The sequence below is a fragment of the Teleopsis dalmanni genome, chromosome 1, assembly GCF_002237135.1.
Source record: "Teleopsis dalmanni isolate 2A chromosome 1, ASM223713v2, whole genome shotgun sequence".
NCBI classification, from domain to species: domain Eukaryota; kingdom Metazoa; phylum Arthropoda; class Insecta; order Diptera; family Diopsidae; genus Teleopsis; species Teleopsis dalmanni.
The window spans coordinates 58272101-58287000 of NC_051846.1; the positions used below are offsets into that span (position 1 = coordinate 58272101).

Here is a 14900-nt window from a genome sequence, read left to right on the forward strand (position 1 = left end):
TACTCTAAAGCCTTTAATTGAAATCCCAGTCTATAACTATGATAAATAACAACGGCGAGGGGATGCATTGTTGTTTAGTACCTGTAGTAGATTCGAAAGAGTCACTTAACTTTCCATTACATACCTAGCTCCTTGCATTTCGATTTCTCGTAGCTTTTTTTTATAATACTTATAATCTTTTGATAATTCTTATAATTTTCGACATATATAATTTGATTTTAGTGTTAGAAGACTTTCATTATCTAATCATTATCCTATCATTATCATTACTTCCGATATTATATCATAATCAATTACGACTTTCTATATATACAATCTTATAACAATATACGATATTTACTATTTGAGATTTTTCTATTTTAATTATTATTTTAATTATTATTGTTTTAATTATTATGACAATTTTTATTAATAAATATTACTTATAGTCATTCATACCTGACAGGTTGTTATAAAAAAATAGATTCAAAAGAAATTAAGTTTTATTTCTTTGATTGTGTCTTAATAGTTAATTAAAATTATAAATTTATAATTTATTACTCATTATGAATATTAAATTCATAATTTATTATTTATTAATGGTAATTATTAATAATGATGATTTAAATGATATGTAAATAGACATTTGTGAAATAATTTGTTTATTAATACCAACCACACACTATTATACAATATTTGATCTTTATATTTATTGACTATTCAAGTCAAGATTAAATTTTGATTATTTATGTGTGGTAGATCTTAATAATCAAATTATTTCACAAATGTGGAAGTACTTATATTTAATGACATATAAATTATTCAGTTAACATTTAAAATCAATTATGTTCGTTTTTTTTTTTTGCTCTCGAAAGGTGCCAGTGTCTTAACAGAACCCATCAAATTCACACTCGGTGATAATCATGTCACATCAGCGACAACATATTCGCATGCTGTTGGCACAATCAGCGGCATTATTGCCAGCATATTGGCAATATTGCTGGCAGCAGCAGCCATAATATTCTATCGACGCCATCGAGCAAACGGTAAGATAGCTGGCAATGGTGTAGCTTTTGAAAATCCCACATACACTCGTGGTCTGGAACAAGTGCAGGTGAGTAGAGAGGATTAAGGGTTTTTTATGTTAAATACCAAATAAACATGTAAAGGTACTTGGAATTATTACGTTTTCATGTGGAAAAAAAGTTCATTTTTATTTTTTTTTATTTTTGATTTTTTTTTTATTTTAATCTCAACTGTGTATTTGTGTATTACGCTAACATGCCAAATACCCTTCAATGTTTATTGTATGTTTGTATTTATACATTCCAATTTATACGAATCTTTTTTCCAACTTCCGGTAGTTACCTACTGTGACATCAGCCATAACAAATAGCGGCACCACCTCACAGCCACCAACGCGCGATGTCACAGATGGCATCAACAGCACAGATGCGCACTCAACCCAATGCAAAGAAGTAAATCCCACAATTTATGAAGAGCTCAAACTTGGCCAAGAAGGTGCTGGATTTAAAAAACTTGTGCCATAAATGCCAAAAATATTACAAATATAAAAATCCAAAAAGAACAAAAAAAAACTAAATATATTATATACAAATATATGTAGCAGATAAGCTAAAAGCTGAAACTAGAAGCCTTGATTTATGCTTTTATGTATATGTAATTATGTTTGTAAACGTATTTGTACATTACTTCTTTATGCTCGTTATCCTGTATGGTTGGTAGTATTAACCCCAAAAAATGTATCTGATGTGTCAATTTTGGTAATTTTATTATGACTTTTATTTCCATTTTAACTTTTATTTTTATTTGTATTTTATTTTTATTTTTATTTTTATTTGGTTTGTGTATATTCGCTGTAGTGTTTTTTGTTGTTTTTTTTTTTTTGTAAATGTTGAAGTGTAATTCTGCACTCTTATAAGCTTGACAGGATTATACTCCTTAACATACACACTTCTTAACATATCTTTGGTTTTTGTTTTATTGGTTCTATTTAGTATTTTCTTTTTCTTTTTCTTTTTATTTTCTGTTTTCTATTTTCTATTTTCTACTTTTTTTTATTATTTTTAATGTTTAACACTAAAAGTGTTTTATGCTGTAAACATGAAGTATTTATTAGGTTAGTGTGTAAATTTTTACATAATATATATAAATATATATAAATTTAATTGAAATCTTCTGTGAGTGCACCGTAGTCCTTAAAAGCGTTTTGAGTGTGCAAGTGCATTTGGAGAAGGATAATTAAGTGCAACTTAAATTTATTATAACTGCATTAGTTGAAAGCAAATGAGTTAAGTGTATAAAGTACAGCTATTCAATGGTAACTACTTGACTAAATAATTAAATTTCTAATTTTAAATTCAGAAAGAATATCTGTACTTGTATTTTGTAAATTCCACTTAATTAAGATTTAATCTTGCATCTTTGTACACTCAAACTTATCTGCTAAAAATATCTTAATATTAAAATTGGTATTGTAAGTCGAAATATTATTTGTATATTGTATGTAATGTAATGTTTGTAAATATAATTTTTCAAGCACATGAACAAATTATCCTTCCCTTAGTTAAATAAAATTAGTTATATACTAGCTTAATTGTAAAAAAGAAATTAAATAAATAAAAACGTAAAAATAAAAAATAAAAAATGTAAATGTAATTTAATTAAAAAAACAAAAAAGCTCAGTTAATTGTTTTAATTTAGTTTCTCTAACAGAAAAAAAGTTTATTTATTATTTCACTAATAAAAATTAATTTAATTTTTATGCGGCCCGCACCAATAAACCACATAATTAATTTCTATAAAAAAAAAACTAACAAACACGTTAATTGCCAATAAAAACAACAACAACAACCAAAACAATAAACAACCGAACAGACTCATTACGTGTCAAGGTTCACTGGGTAAGTAAAAAAAAAGTTTGCTTTAAAATTATTGCTTTATTAACAATAAAATGAAAAATATTAGAAAGGATCAACACTACAATAGGGACACCCTACAAAATGTTTCGAAATAGTTAAAGATAAAATATATATACATACATGTAGATTTTTTAATTGAAGAGACTGTAGAACTGTAAAAACCAATAGGTCACTGCTTCTTAATGTAGGTATCAAACCTGGAGGAAAAATCTTCTAAAGATATAATTTGCAAAGATACCATTTAGGCATGCATGTCTACGGACTAAAAAGTCCCTACATATTCAGATCAAAATCCTGGAGATCACTGCGACTAATTAAATTGTTCCTTCACAGAACAGTTTAGAAGAGCAATTAGCTTCCTTTTACTCTGATTGCGTACTAGGTACTTCGTCCGCTTTTGTTTGCTGTTCTAAAGATTATGCACTTGTAGAGGTTTCACTCTTCAGTGTCTGTCAACATCTGCTTTACAAGGGAAGAAGGGTTGGCTTTCGCGATTAATGTCTCTAGATTTTGCCGAGTATCTACGAATCTTATACAGTTTCTATGTATATGTTCGGGGCGCTCAATTTTATGTGGACAAAACTGGCAATACAGATTACTTGCCAGCCTTAACCTTAAATTCACGGAAGTATTCATGCCCTGTTGCAAATTGTGTTTAGTAACAAGTATTCCAAGTATCCAGTTTCTCGACTGATCCAAATTTTTATATTTGAAATTAGCAAGTGCGTCTATCTTTTGGGAATTTTTGGGAATGACCCCTTACGATGTTGCCATTCATTAAGGTATTTGTTTCTTATTTTTAAATAAGAATCTGACAGCGATTAGTCAGTTTCACTAATCTGTAGACGACAGCGCAGGAAAAAACTGTCTCTGGGTCTGAGCGTTTCAAAATCTATTTTCATACGTCCACCCAATACTACTGCAGCGTCATCCGGTACTGTACAGTAATCACGGCAAATGCGTAAGTTTGACAGCCTATGTGCATTTTTCGTTATGCGTTCACACATGGGCAGCATATATCGTCACGGACTTGGAGACTGCAGATAAAAGAACTCTGGCGGTGATCTTGGGGACAGGGGAAATATTGACTTTTTCTGAAAGCAATTCCGTGTTCAGGCGGAAGTAAAAAATTTCAAAAATTATGTAGTGAATTGCAACAAAATTTTATTAGTTTATATTAATTAAATATTTAGCTAACAATACAATACAATAGTTTCTATTAAGTAAAATGGTTACAAATACTAAATATTTTAGCCGACAAAACAAACCTAAAGGGAAAAAAAATTTACCAATATTTTTTAAAGGGGCACAGTAAGAATAAGTTATGTAAAGACTGCCAGAATGTTTGGGGAAATGAGACAAATACCTTAATGGTATGACAACATGTTCCAGACTCATGTGTATAGTCATAATTCCTATCTTCAGGACTACTATAATATTTATAATAAAAATAAAAGAGCTTTCTTGGTGAGATATTGTGGAGAAATTTCTGTCGTTCCAAAAAAAAGTATAAGCAGAAAAAATTATCTCTCTTAAATCATATCACTCTCAACACTTCTTCAACATATCATTTTTATAGCATTGAGTTCCTTTATGAAAATTGAGTAGTGAAAATCAGTTGTAAAATTTTTGCAAATCCGTTTTTGCAAACTATTGCTAACTTTGTGCTAATAGGTATTCGAAAATATCCTCAAATGGATCTGTGGATGGTATTGTAAAAAATATATAAATGATGTTGTACTTCACACCCAAACAATATATTGAAATAAATGTTTGAACGAAATTTCAATTTAGTTACGTTTAGTTTTGCAACAACGACCTGGTTAATCTAGTATATGAAAATATATACCTCTTTGCACATCAAGTCAAGAAAATAGATTTAAACATATTTTTCAAATTGTTATAATATTTTAATACTTCAATTTTTGTGTTTCATTTCTACTAACAATTTTAATACAATAACAGAAATTGAATTATCATATCACCCCAAGATAATTTTCCTTGATTACTATTCTCGAGGATAACTTCAATAACATTGATGCACTTGCACTATTGCTTTTGGTGCAACTTGCGTTTCTTTTGACATGAAGTAAATATGCATTAACCAAATCGTAATATCAATAATGAATTTAATTCGATAAGAATGCACCATTAAATGCAAGGATGCTTGATTTACTATAAGTATCTGCCTTCGCAAGCACAAATTTGTTAGAGCTTAAGAATAATAATAAATAAGTTTGTGCGCTTTTAAAGGAAAATCAGTAAGCAGCTCACTTCAGATGTTGATTACGAGAAAATGGCATGCGATAGATAGAAAGTTCCTTAGCGAAAACGATTTATAATAAAATGAGGTATTGATATAATATAAAGAAACAAAAAAAATATATAACCATTTAAAGATTAATAAGTTTTTTTAATAAGAAAATAGAAGGGTTTTTTTTAAGATAAAGGAAAAGAAAATGTTCATGAAAATTGATTTCTAGCAACCATATTAATATTCGGACTATACTAGAAATCAAATTAAAGAATATTTACCATAATGGTTTGATTAACTGATTGTTATTTGACAAACTAGCCATGCACAACTTAATTTTAATAGTATCACAATTAATAGGGGTATTCAGGCAACTGATTCGTTGCTTAGTTTATTCAAAAACTTCATATAAAAAAAATTTAGCATTTTGATGTTAATCAGTTGCTTGAACGACCCAAAATGCGTAATCTGATTAGTTTGTTGTGTGAAAATGCCTTGGCAGCACTCGCATCAACAGCAAAAGTGAAACATATTTGTGTTTGCAAAATTGTTTACACACAATACAAACAGCTGAGAGAGACAGCTAACAAATTCCTATACTAAAGTTCATTTTAAGTTATTATTACGACACTTGGTATTGGTAGCACTATTAATCAAATTTGTACTAATCTGAGAATCACCGAAATAGTTGATTCTCTGCTTAGTTTCATTTTTGTGTGCAAATTTTTGTTGTAATCAACTACTAAGCAACTAATCAGTTGCCTGAATACCCCTAATGTTAGAAATGCATTAAAATTACTTAACAAGAGAGGAAAGAGTAGATTAGATTATATATTGAAAATATTTTTCAAAAATAAATATGGTTTAAGCAAAAAATAAAAAATAATTCAGTGGCAAACACGACCTTTAAGGTATTAAGCAGGTATCAACAAGTGTCGACCATGTTTCCTAGAGTGGATTGGTTTGGTAAAAATCTGTTATTAGATCTGAATCAGCATTCATTATTTTTAGATCAGCATAAGTTTAAAAGGCATGTGTTGATACGAACATTAACAGTATCACTTAGATTCAACTAATGCCCATCATGATGCCCTTATAATTCAACTTCTTACATTATCAGTTTTGAGATGAAGCTAAGGAGATCCGTTGAGTCTAATTATTATTTTTGACAGACTAGAACGAAACGATATAAATCATAATTTATAAGTACTATAGACTTTTTTCCCGGTATAAATGATATTAGTGCCTAACTTCAACCAATAAAAGACAAAATAAATAGTATAACATTTGTCTACCATGCTAAGCTATGATTATACTATGCGATGCCAGAGGCCTAACTGGCAAGAAACACAGTTAGAAGTAATTATGAGAAAGATTGGCCAACACTGTTTTCGATAGTATATAGTCTATAGCACATTTAATTAACGTTGAGTATGAGCTGAGGAAAAATTTTTACAGCTACAACAAACAACCAATATATCCATTTTCATATTTTTTTTTATTACTTTATTTAAAAAAATTTATTTCCTCACAGATGTGAGGAATATGTTATATTCTTATATGTTATATTAACGATATAAAGTTTTTCATTATGTATTTAAAATTTGCATATGAAATAATATTAATAATATATTAATAATATATTAATAATATTAATAATATAATATACAGAGATATTTTGAACAACATATTTTATTTTACAAAAACAAAATTTCATTATTTAATAATTAATTGAAGTTTTAGCTGACCATACAGCTGTTTAGAGTATTACCAAAAACCCATTATCCAAATTTAAATAATTAATAAATAATACAATTTTGTTGTTGTGATTTAATGCTGTTCAAAATACTTCTTGCAAATACCTCGAGTTAAAAAAGAGTATAAGTGCTTAAGTGCACTAGCTCAAAACAACTTCAACATAATAACAAAGCAATAGTTTCTATTCAAAAATTTAAATTTGAAATAATCTTAAAAATTGTTTCCATGATTCTAGTAGTATAAAAAGATTGTTTTAAATATATTCTTAAAACATTTAACTAACAATGGCCTTCAAGTATGTTGCCTACAATAAAATCGGAATTCTTAAAAGTTTCATAAAAATACCTAACTTTATACCTAAAATAAACCTTTCGTCACGAAACTTGCTTTTACGGTAAGACACTCAAGATCCAAAAGATTACACCTCACTGACAGAAGTCAAAACTAACCCTACTTTATTTTTTATTATTATTGTTTTTATCACATTTTTCATTTTTTTTTTCTTCTAGCAAGAATATATGATCCTCAAATCGCCTCTTCACGGAATATATACCTGCCTTTCTATTCTTCTAGCCCAATAATGTTCAATGGACCGCCTATTCACGGAACATATACCAGTCTTTCTATTCTCTTAGCCCAATAATGTACAGTAGAGGCCCGTAAAATAAGATTTACTTATTATATGGTAGTAGCTAGTAAGTGTTGACATGTAACATAATTTTGTAATATTATTAAATAGTTTTAAGTTTCAAGTACTTATTATGTTAGTCTCTAAAAGAAAATATTCACAAAATATATAAAGTCTATAAAAAGAAAAAGGAAAGATTAAAGTTACTCTTGATACTCTGACGCTCTTTATCCGCTTATAAGGTGAAAACTAAATCTCTTTAACCATTCGGATTGTACCTAAAAATCATGTTTGTGATTTTGTTCTTCTATCTTTGTAAGAAGTATTATATCCACATCTATTTCTATTTTTATTAATGATTTTTATTAGATCATAATGTTGTTTGTCAAGTCCGATAGATTATTATTAGAGATAACACAAGACTAAAAGGCGTGAAAAATTATTTTAAACACATTTGTTTAAAAACATTTGTGGTTTTCAGTATATATTATTTTCAAGTTTTGATGTCAAAAAGTAGAAGTGGTTTGACGTTGGATTCGTATGAGTTTTGATATTTTTTGTGATTACTAATCCTCACAGTGCAAAATCTATTTTAGGTCCTCCGCCAGTGATTATTAAACTGTCAAGGTAGAATACTTTTTCAAAATCCTTGACATATACTTTTGATTGCCATAGAGTGTTGTTAAAAGGTAGTTGTTCGTACTTCTTTATATGCATTGTTTATTGATTTCAAAAAGCGTTAGATAGTATTAACAGAGATTATATATAGAGATTATCTATTGCGCAGAGGTCTACCATCGAAAATAATCAATATAGTCAAAGCCATGGACAACAATTTCAAATTTCGAATTCTGCACAACGGTCTGCTGTCAGAACCATTTGAAGTTCATACTTGAGTGTGACAGGGATGTTATTTGTCGCTTATTCTACCTTCGCCTAGATGAAGTTATGCGTGCTTGAATGAACGGAAAATTTGAAATACAGTAGACATTTTGAAGATTTGGAATGCGCAGATGACGTATGCTTAATACATTGTGACCGAAAAGTTTTCGGAGGTTCTCATTTAAAATTCGCGCGCTGTATATTTTTCGATATTTTAAGTTTATGTAGTTTGGCAGCACTTTCCTTAATTACTATGCCAAAAATGAGCGCGATCTGTCAGACAGTTCGTTTACGGCAGCTGTTGAAACCAGTTCACCTCAGTAGTGCGTTGCGAAAAAAACAATGGAAAAAAATATTGAACAAAGAGTTTGCATCAAATTTTGTGTTTCGAACGAAATTTCGTGTGCAGAATCTTTGCGAATGCTACAAAAGGCTTATGGGGAATCAGTTTTATCGAAAACTCAAGTTTATGAGTGGTACAAAGCCTTTCAGGACTGTCGTACGACCGTCGAAGACATGCCGCGTTCTGGACGACCTTCGACCTCTACCACCGACGAAAACATTGAAAAGGCAAAGGAAATCGTGTTCAAAAATCCTCATGTGAGTGTTAGAGAGATAGCACGAGAGCTAGGCATCGGTCGTGAGATGGCTCGTTTGATTTTGGTGGACAATTTGTGTATGCGACGTGTCAACGCCCGGCTTGTTCCGATTCACCTCAATTTGTTCAACATTATCAACGATTTTAAGGCCAAACATTCAATAAATACCATCGAACAGCCACCGTATTCACCTGATCTTGCACCGTGTGACTTTTTCCTGTTTCCCAACCTCAAATTACCACTCAGAGGAACGCGTTTTGAATCCATAGAAGACGTAAAACAGAATTCGCAGAGGGAACTCAAAGCCATACCGGAAAGCGCCTATAAAAAATGTTTTGATGATTGGAAGAAACGTTGGCATTTGTGTATCGCTTCTAATGGAGCATATTTTGAAGGAGATAAAATAAATATTGATGAAGATTAAGAATTTTGCGTTTTATTTAAAATTTCCGGAAGCTTTTCGGTCACAATGTAAGTCATAAACTGAGCGATTTGAAAACGAATCTCAACAAACTAGTGATCAATAGCAAAATCGCGAGTTTGAAAATCAACGCAAAGAAAACAAAAATTATGAGCTGTGACTACTGCTCCATACATTGTCCGGTGCTTAAGTTCAGTGAAGAAAACTTAGAGTGCATATAAAACTTTGTCTATTGGGCAGTGTCATCATAACTAGAAGTGGCGCTGATGAGAATGTAGCTATGCGCGTCAGCAAAGCAAAGTCTACCTTCGGTATGCTGAGTAATATATGGAAATTGCGTCAAATGTCTCGTAAAACAAAACTTCGCATCTTCGAATCAAATAAAAAACCCGTGCTCTTCTATGGCTGTGAAACATGGAAAGGTTCCAACCACATTGTATCAAAAATACAGACTTTCATAAATAAGTGCTTGCGCAGACTACTTGGCATAAAATGGCTGAAAGAATAAGTAATTAAGACCTGTGGAGCCATACACAGCAAGAAAGCGTTCCAATTTAGATTGGTCGAAGCAAGTAGCGATGGATTGGTCACATACTTCGAAGACTTGCGAGAACATATTGCAAGAACAGCACTCAGATGAAACCTCCAAGACTCTAGAAGTCCTGTCGCACCAGCACAAACATAGCACAGAACTATAGATAGAGAACTCTATAATGCAAATCGTAACTGTAATTATATAAACCACAAATCACTTATATTGAGCATAGGCTTATGCTCCACAAGGAGAAGAAGACAACAGTAAGTATGTAAGTAAGTTGTTCATGGTTGCAATAGGTATCTGTTTCTTTGTGTATGTTGATATGTTGATATGCAGATGTTTGAGTTGGTGATTCATCACCTTAACTCTATTATATCTGTGGACAGTTTTAAGTCACACTAAGAATAACTGAATACGGGGCTTTATAAAATGATGGATGTGATGTGTTTGTATCTGCTTGTGTTTATCAGATTTCGCTGTATTTTTAAGTTGTTGAGTGTTGGATTATTGTGATTGTCAATAATATTGACAATATATTGTGTATGCACATTGATATTAATATATATATATAATTTGTTGATTAAAGTCATAGTTTATCTAAAGGTTAAGTATTGTGTGAGCCATAAATTGAATGACCAAACTAGAAGTGCAAACTTAATATATTTAATATTCTGCGTGTGTAAAGGATAAGATTATGATTTATGCAGAAAATTTTATGAGTTTTTATGTTTCTCATAATGAATTTATTCATCTAAGGCAAAGCATCATTTCTTTGCGTCAAATTTGAAATTTTGCATGTAATGTTTTCTTATTTCTTATATTTCGTCCTTTTATTTTTGCAGGCTTACGACTTTTAATTACCAGTGCCATACGCAATTAGTCTTTTGGCTAAGATACAAGTCAGCGGGTAAGCGAACGAACAATGAATGCGTGAATTAGCCAGCATAAAACAAAGGACATGAGGTCCAGCCAAAAGCAAGGGCCAAGGTCCTTGCGTGAGTCTATGTTATTATATTTCAATGCACACTTTGAATATAAATTAAAAAAAGCTTCTGTTTTTCTTTGCCGTTACGATTATGATTTTGTTATTTACTACCAAAATGATTTGTTTCTGCTACTATTTCTGTTTACGGAGTTTTTTTTATAGAACATAGGATATATTTCAATATACATCTGTTTACATATAGATACATATATTAGTATAAAGTATATATATATAAAAATGTAATGTAATCGTGTATTAATGTGGAATATGTGTAAAATTAATTGTTATGATGCTTTGCATGTTGTAATGCGTAAAAAAGCCATTATGTGTAAATATAAGATTTATGTAAATAAAGTTAATGGAACTATTTTATATAGTGCAGAATACCACAGAATAAAAAAACATGATGAATAATGTTTTTATTAAACGCAAAGCTAATTTCGGCTTTAATAAACAATGCAATTAACAAAATGAAGTTTTAGTTATGGAAGGTTAATTATTTATGGCGGGAAATAAAATAACTGGAATAAATCAAACGGAATTGCAATGAGAAGGCTCTTTTGAGTGAATGGATATTTTTATGAGAAAAGTCTTGTATATTAATATTGTTTGCTAGCACTGAAAGGGTAAGGACGTTATTTTAAATATTTTTAATGATTTGGGTGACCCTACAGTTATTTGGGTTATTGCTCTTTGCAATAGGTTTAAAAAATATGTGCTTTTCACACAATGGCAGCGTTGACCGTCAGCGACTTGAGACGCCACTAACGGTCGTTGACGACCCCGAGTTCAAAGGAAGCTCGCAAAAATGATTTATGTAAGGTTTAAAAGTAAATTATTATTAACCGGTAAGAAATGATTTTGTATATTCCTTTAAAGTTACGTATGATTAGTAGTTCTAATGTACGAGAAATTAAGTTCAAAATATATATACGAACACGACTGATGATGGGTAGTTGTCAATACTTGAAAAAACTGTAAGGTTATACATATAAGAATTCAATGCATTTAAAATAAGGGAGATATTGTTGTAATTTTATATCACATACTCATATTCTATACAAAATAATTTATTCATCATATATAAATTTAAGCTTATGAAGAAATACTTTTTATATATAGAGAGTTTTTGAAATAGTAATGAACTACAACAACAAAAATTTTTTATATTTTAATTAATTGAATTATATATACAAATTATTTTATAATTAATCAAATTATATATTATTATAATATAAATATATAATTCAACATAAGAAATATTCAAAATGATTATTTTGAATAAAAACAATTTAATTAAAACAATTAAATTTTTGTTCTTGTCTTTTCTCTGCTATTCGAATACGCCAAAGTTTTAAGTAGATATCATTTCGTGATAAAGACGCGTCACTTTCGGCAAGATAAACTAACATTAAAAACCAATTAAAATTTGATTTGTCTTCTTGAAAATGGGTCCCATTAAATGTAATATAAGTATTCCGAAATTAGATTGATCAAATAATTGTTACAGAATGATTTCGGTGTATACTGATTTTGGTATGAAATGACTTCGGTATGGACTCATTTTAATACCTTAAACGAGTTTTCTTTTATAACGTTAATCAATTCGAAATATTTGCGTCCAATTGATAATTTTACCTACATGTACTACAACAAGTTATATGTTTATACTGTATAAACTCTACTGAAGCATCTCTTCCATAATGAAATTATCATCCGTTAGGTCCAAAAAACATATTTGTTGATTTGCACATATTAACTGAATGCTGGATGACAGCACACTTAAACGTGTATTTAGTAAGAAACAATATGGCTCAAGGGGAAGCAGAAGTCTCCAATAGACGACTTGATATAGTGAAAGCATTTTTAAAAACTATAAATATTCAAAATTACGAAATAAGTGAGCCACTGATCTTGTATATTGAAGAATATGACTTTTGTGAGGGAGTCTTTAAACGCAGCACAAATTCTATTAACTACAAATGATGGTGATGATAATGATAATAAAATTATTGCCTTTAGATTCATTCAACACTGAGACTTTTTGAGAGTCTGGTCGACTTGAACAAGTACTCTAGTACAAGTAATATTTCTGAAGTTCTCTATTTGTTGATTTGTTTTGGAAGTCTCTTATAGCTTACGTTATGTTTGTAGTTTGTCACAATTTCAGGCTGTCGGTTTAGCGTCTAACATTCTTCAGGAATGGTAGGCTTGCATTGCAATTTAGCGCTGCTTGCTGCAAGAACTATAAATCTCTTCCAGCCGTTCCTACAAATGACGTTAATTTTACATGATATATCATAAAATGGCTTCATCAAGTAATATATTTCTATTTTTAAACCGCAGTATAATTTGAAAAAATAAAATAATTAATGAAATAAAATATATGCTAATCAAGTATTCCATATATTTCAAAATAAAATATATTTCAAAATTTTGCCCGGATTTAAATCTACATTTTAATTTGAATAGATTTTCTCTTTTGCTTCATAGTAGTTTTTAAATAATCAAGAGACTTGAATAGTTCCAAAGAAAGTATTTAGCTTTAAATTAAAGATTTAATTTCTACACATAATTAATTCCATAAATGTGGAGTATCTGGTAAATGTAATTTGCATTGTAGGCATTTAATTATTTCAGAAATTCTATTTTAATATAAATTGATATGCTTTGACTGTCCTTAAATAATTTCATTTGAAATTACCATTTTCAAAGTAATTTTTTTTCTATATAGAGAAGAATTAATTTCAAAGATAAATGGCAGAAGCAAATGGATGGGCTGAGATTAATATTTAGAAATAGATCCAGATGTGACATTCGCTCATTCTATCGCTGGTTCGGTTTATACTTATGCGATTAGTGGTACACCCATTGATATGATAATAAACTTCATACACAGATCATTTGCAGACCGTTGGAATGTTTATATTTTTAAGAGACATAATCAGGGTTTAGTTTTGATCGAACAGTGTGAGCTCCTTACAGACGAGTACTTACTGTTTATGCGCACATCGTATTATCGTGACTTGACCCGAATGCATTTCCGTCAAAATGTACCAGCTGACAGGGTCAAGTCACTTGCTCTGACTTGCTTAAATGCAATTCAGAATTAAACACCAAAATTGATCATATCATTATATCACATCTAGAGGTAAACTAATTAATTTTTTATTAACAATTAAGAATTTATTAATTTAATCAAATAATTAAAGGTCATTTTAACAACTAATGACGAAGGGAAAGGGAAGGGTGGGAATAATTAACTCTAGATCTAAAAAAAATGCTGCAGTAAAATATATAAAAATGTCAATAATTTTCAAAGAACTAAGTCTAAGAACTATATTTTTAAAAGCTATGATTAAAGAAAAGAAAGTTGATTGGGAGGGACAACTCTTTCAGATCTATAAAATACTGAAGAATTCATAAAAATCTCAATACTTTTTTAAAAATATGGAGCTTTTGTATATTTTTTTATAATTTTGCATATGGTGTATTGATGACAAGAGAGAAGAATGAGAGCGTTGAAAAAATTAAATCTGGATCTGTAAAAAAAGTTCTCGGTGAAGATATATGAAAACTGAATAAGATCTATTTTATTTAAACATATTTTATTATGAAGTAAGTAATAATAAACATAAATTGATGAAAAACGTGGAAAGAGGAAAATGGGAAAAATCTATTCTAGATCTTTACAAAATATACATAACAGAATTTCAAAAAAAAATCTGAATATTTTAAATATAAATATGAACCTTTTGTACATCCTCTACGATTATGTTATAAAGGATGTTTAGGAAAGGAAGAAAGATGGAGAAAGGAAGAAAATATGAAAATCTTAATATATTTTATATAAACACTAAACTTATGTACATTAGAAAAGAATGTAAGGAATGGAAAGGAAGAAAAATGGGGAA

At 29.7% G+C, this 14900-nt stretch overlaps 1 long non-coding RNA gene across 2 annotated transcripts; it reads left to right on the forward strand.

Annotated features, from left to right (window-relative positions):
- Nucleotides 1–562: 562 nt before the first annotated feature.
- Nucleotides 563–11144, forward strand: LOC119672506. Of its 2 annotated transcripts, XR_005251912.1 has the most exons (5): nucleotides 563–581; nucleotides 855–1093; nucleotides 1344–1500; nucleotides 2878–2903; nucleotides 10844–11144. It is a non-coding gene; the product is annotated as an uncharacterized LOC119672506 (long non-coding RNA). The 2 variants fall into 2 exon arrangements; XR_005251911.1 differs by lacking the exons at nucleotides 2878–2903; nucleotides 10844–11144 and having other exon boundaries at nucleotides 1344–1794.
- Nucleotides 11145–14900: the final 3756 nt, after the last annotated feature.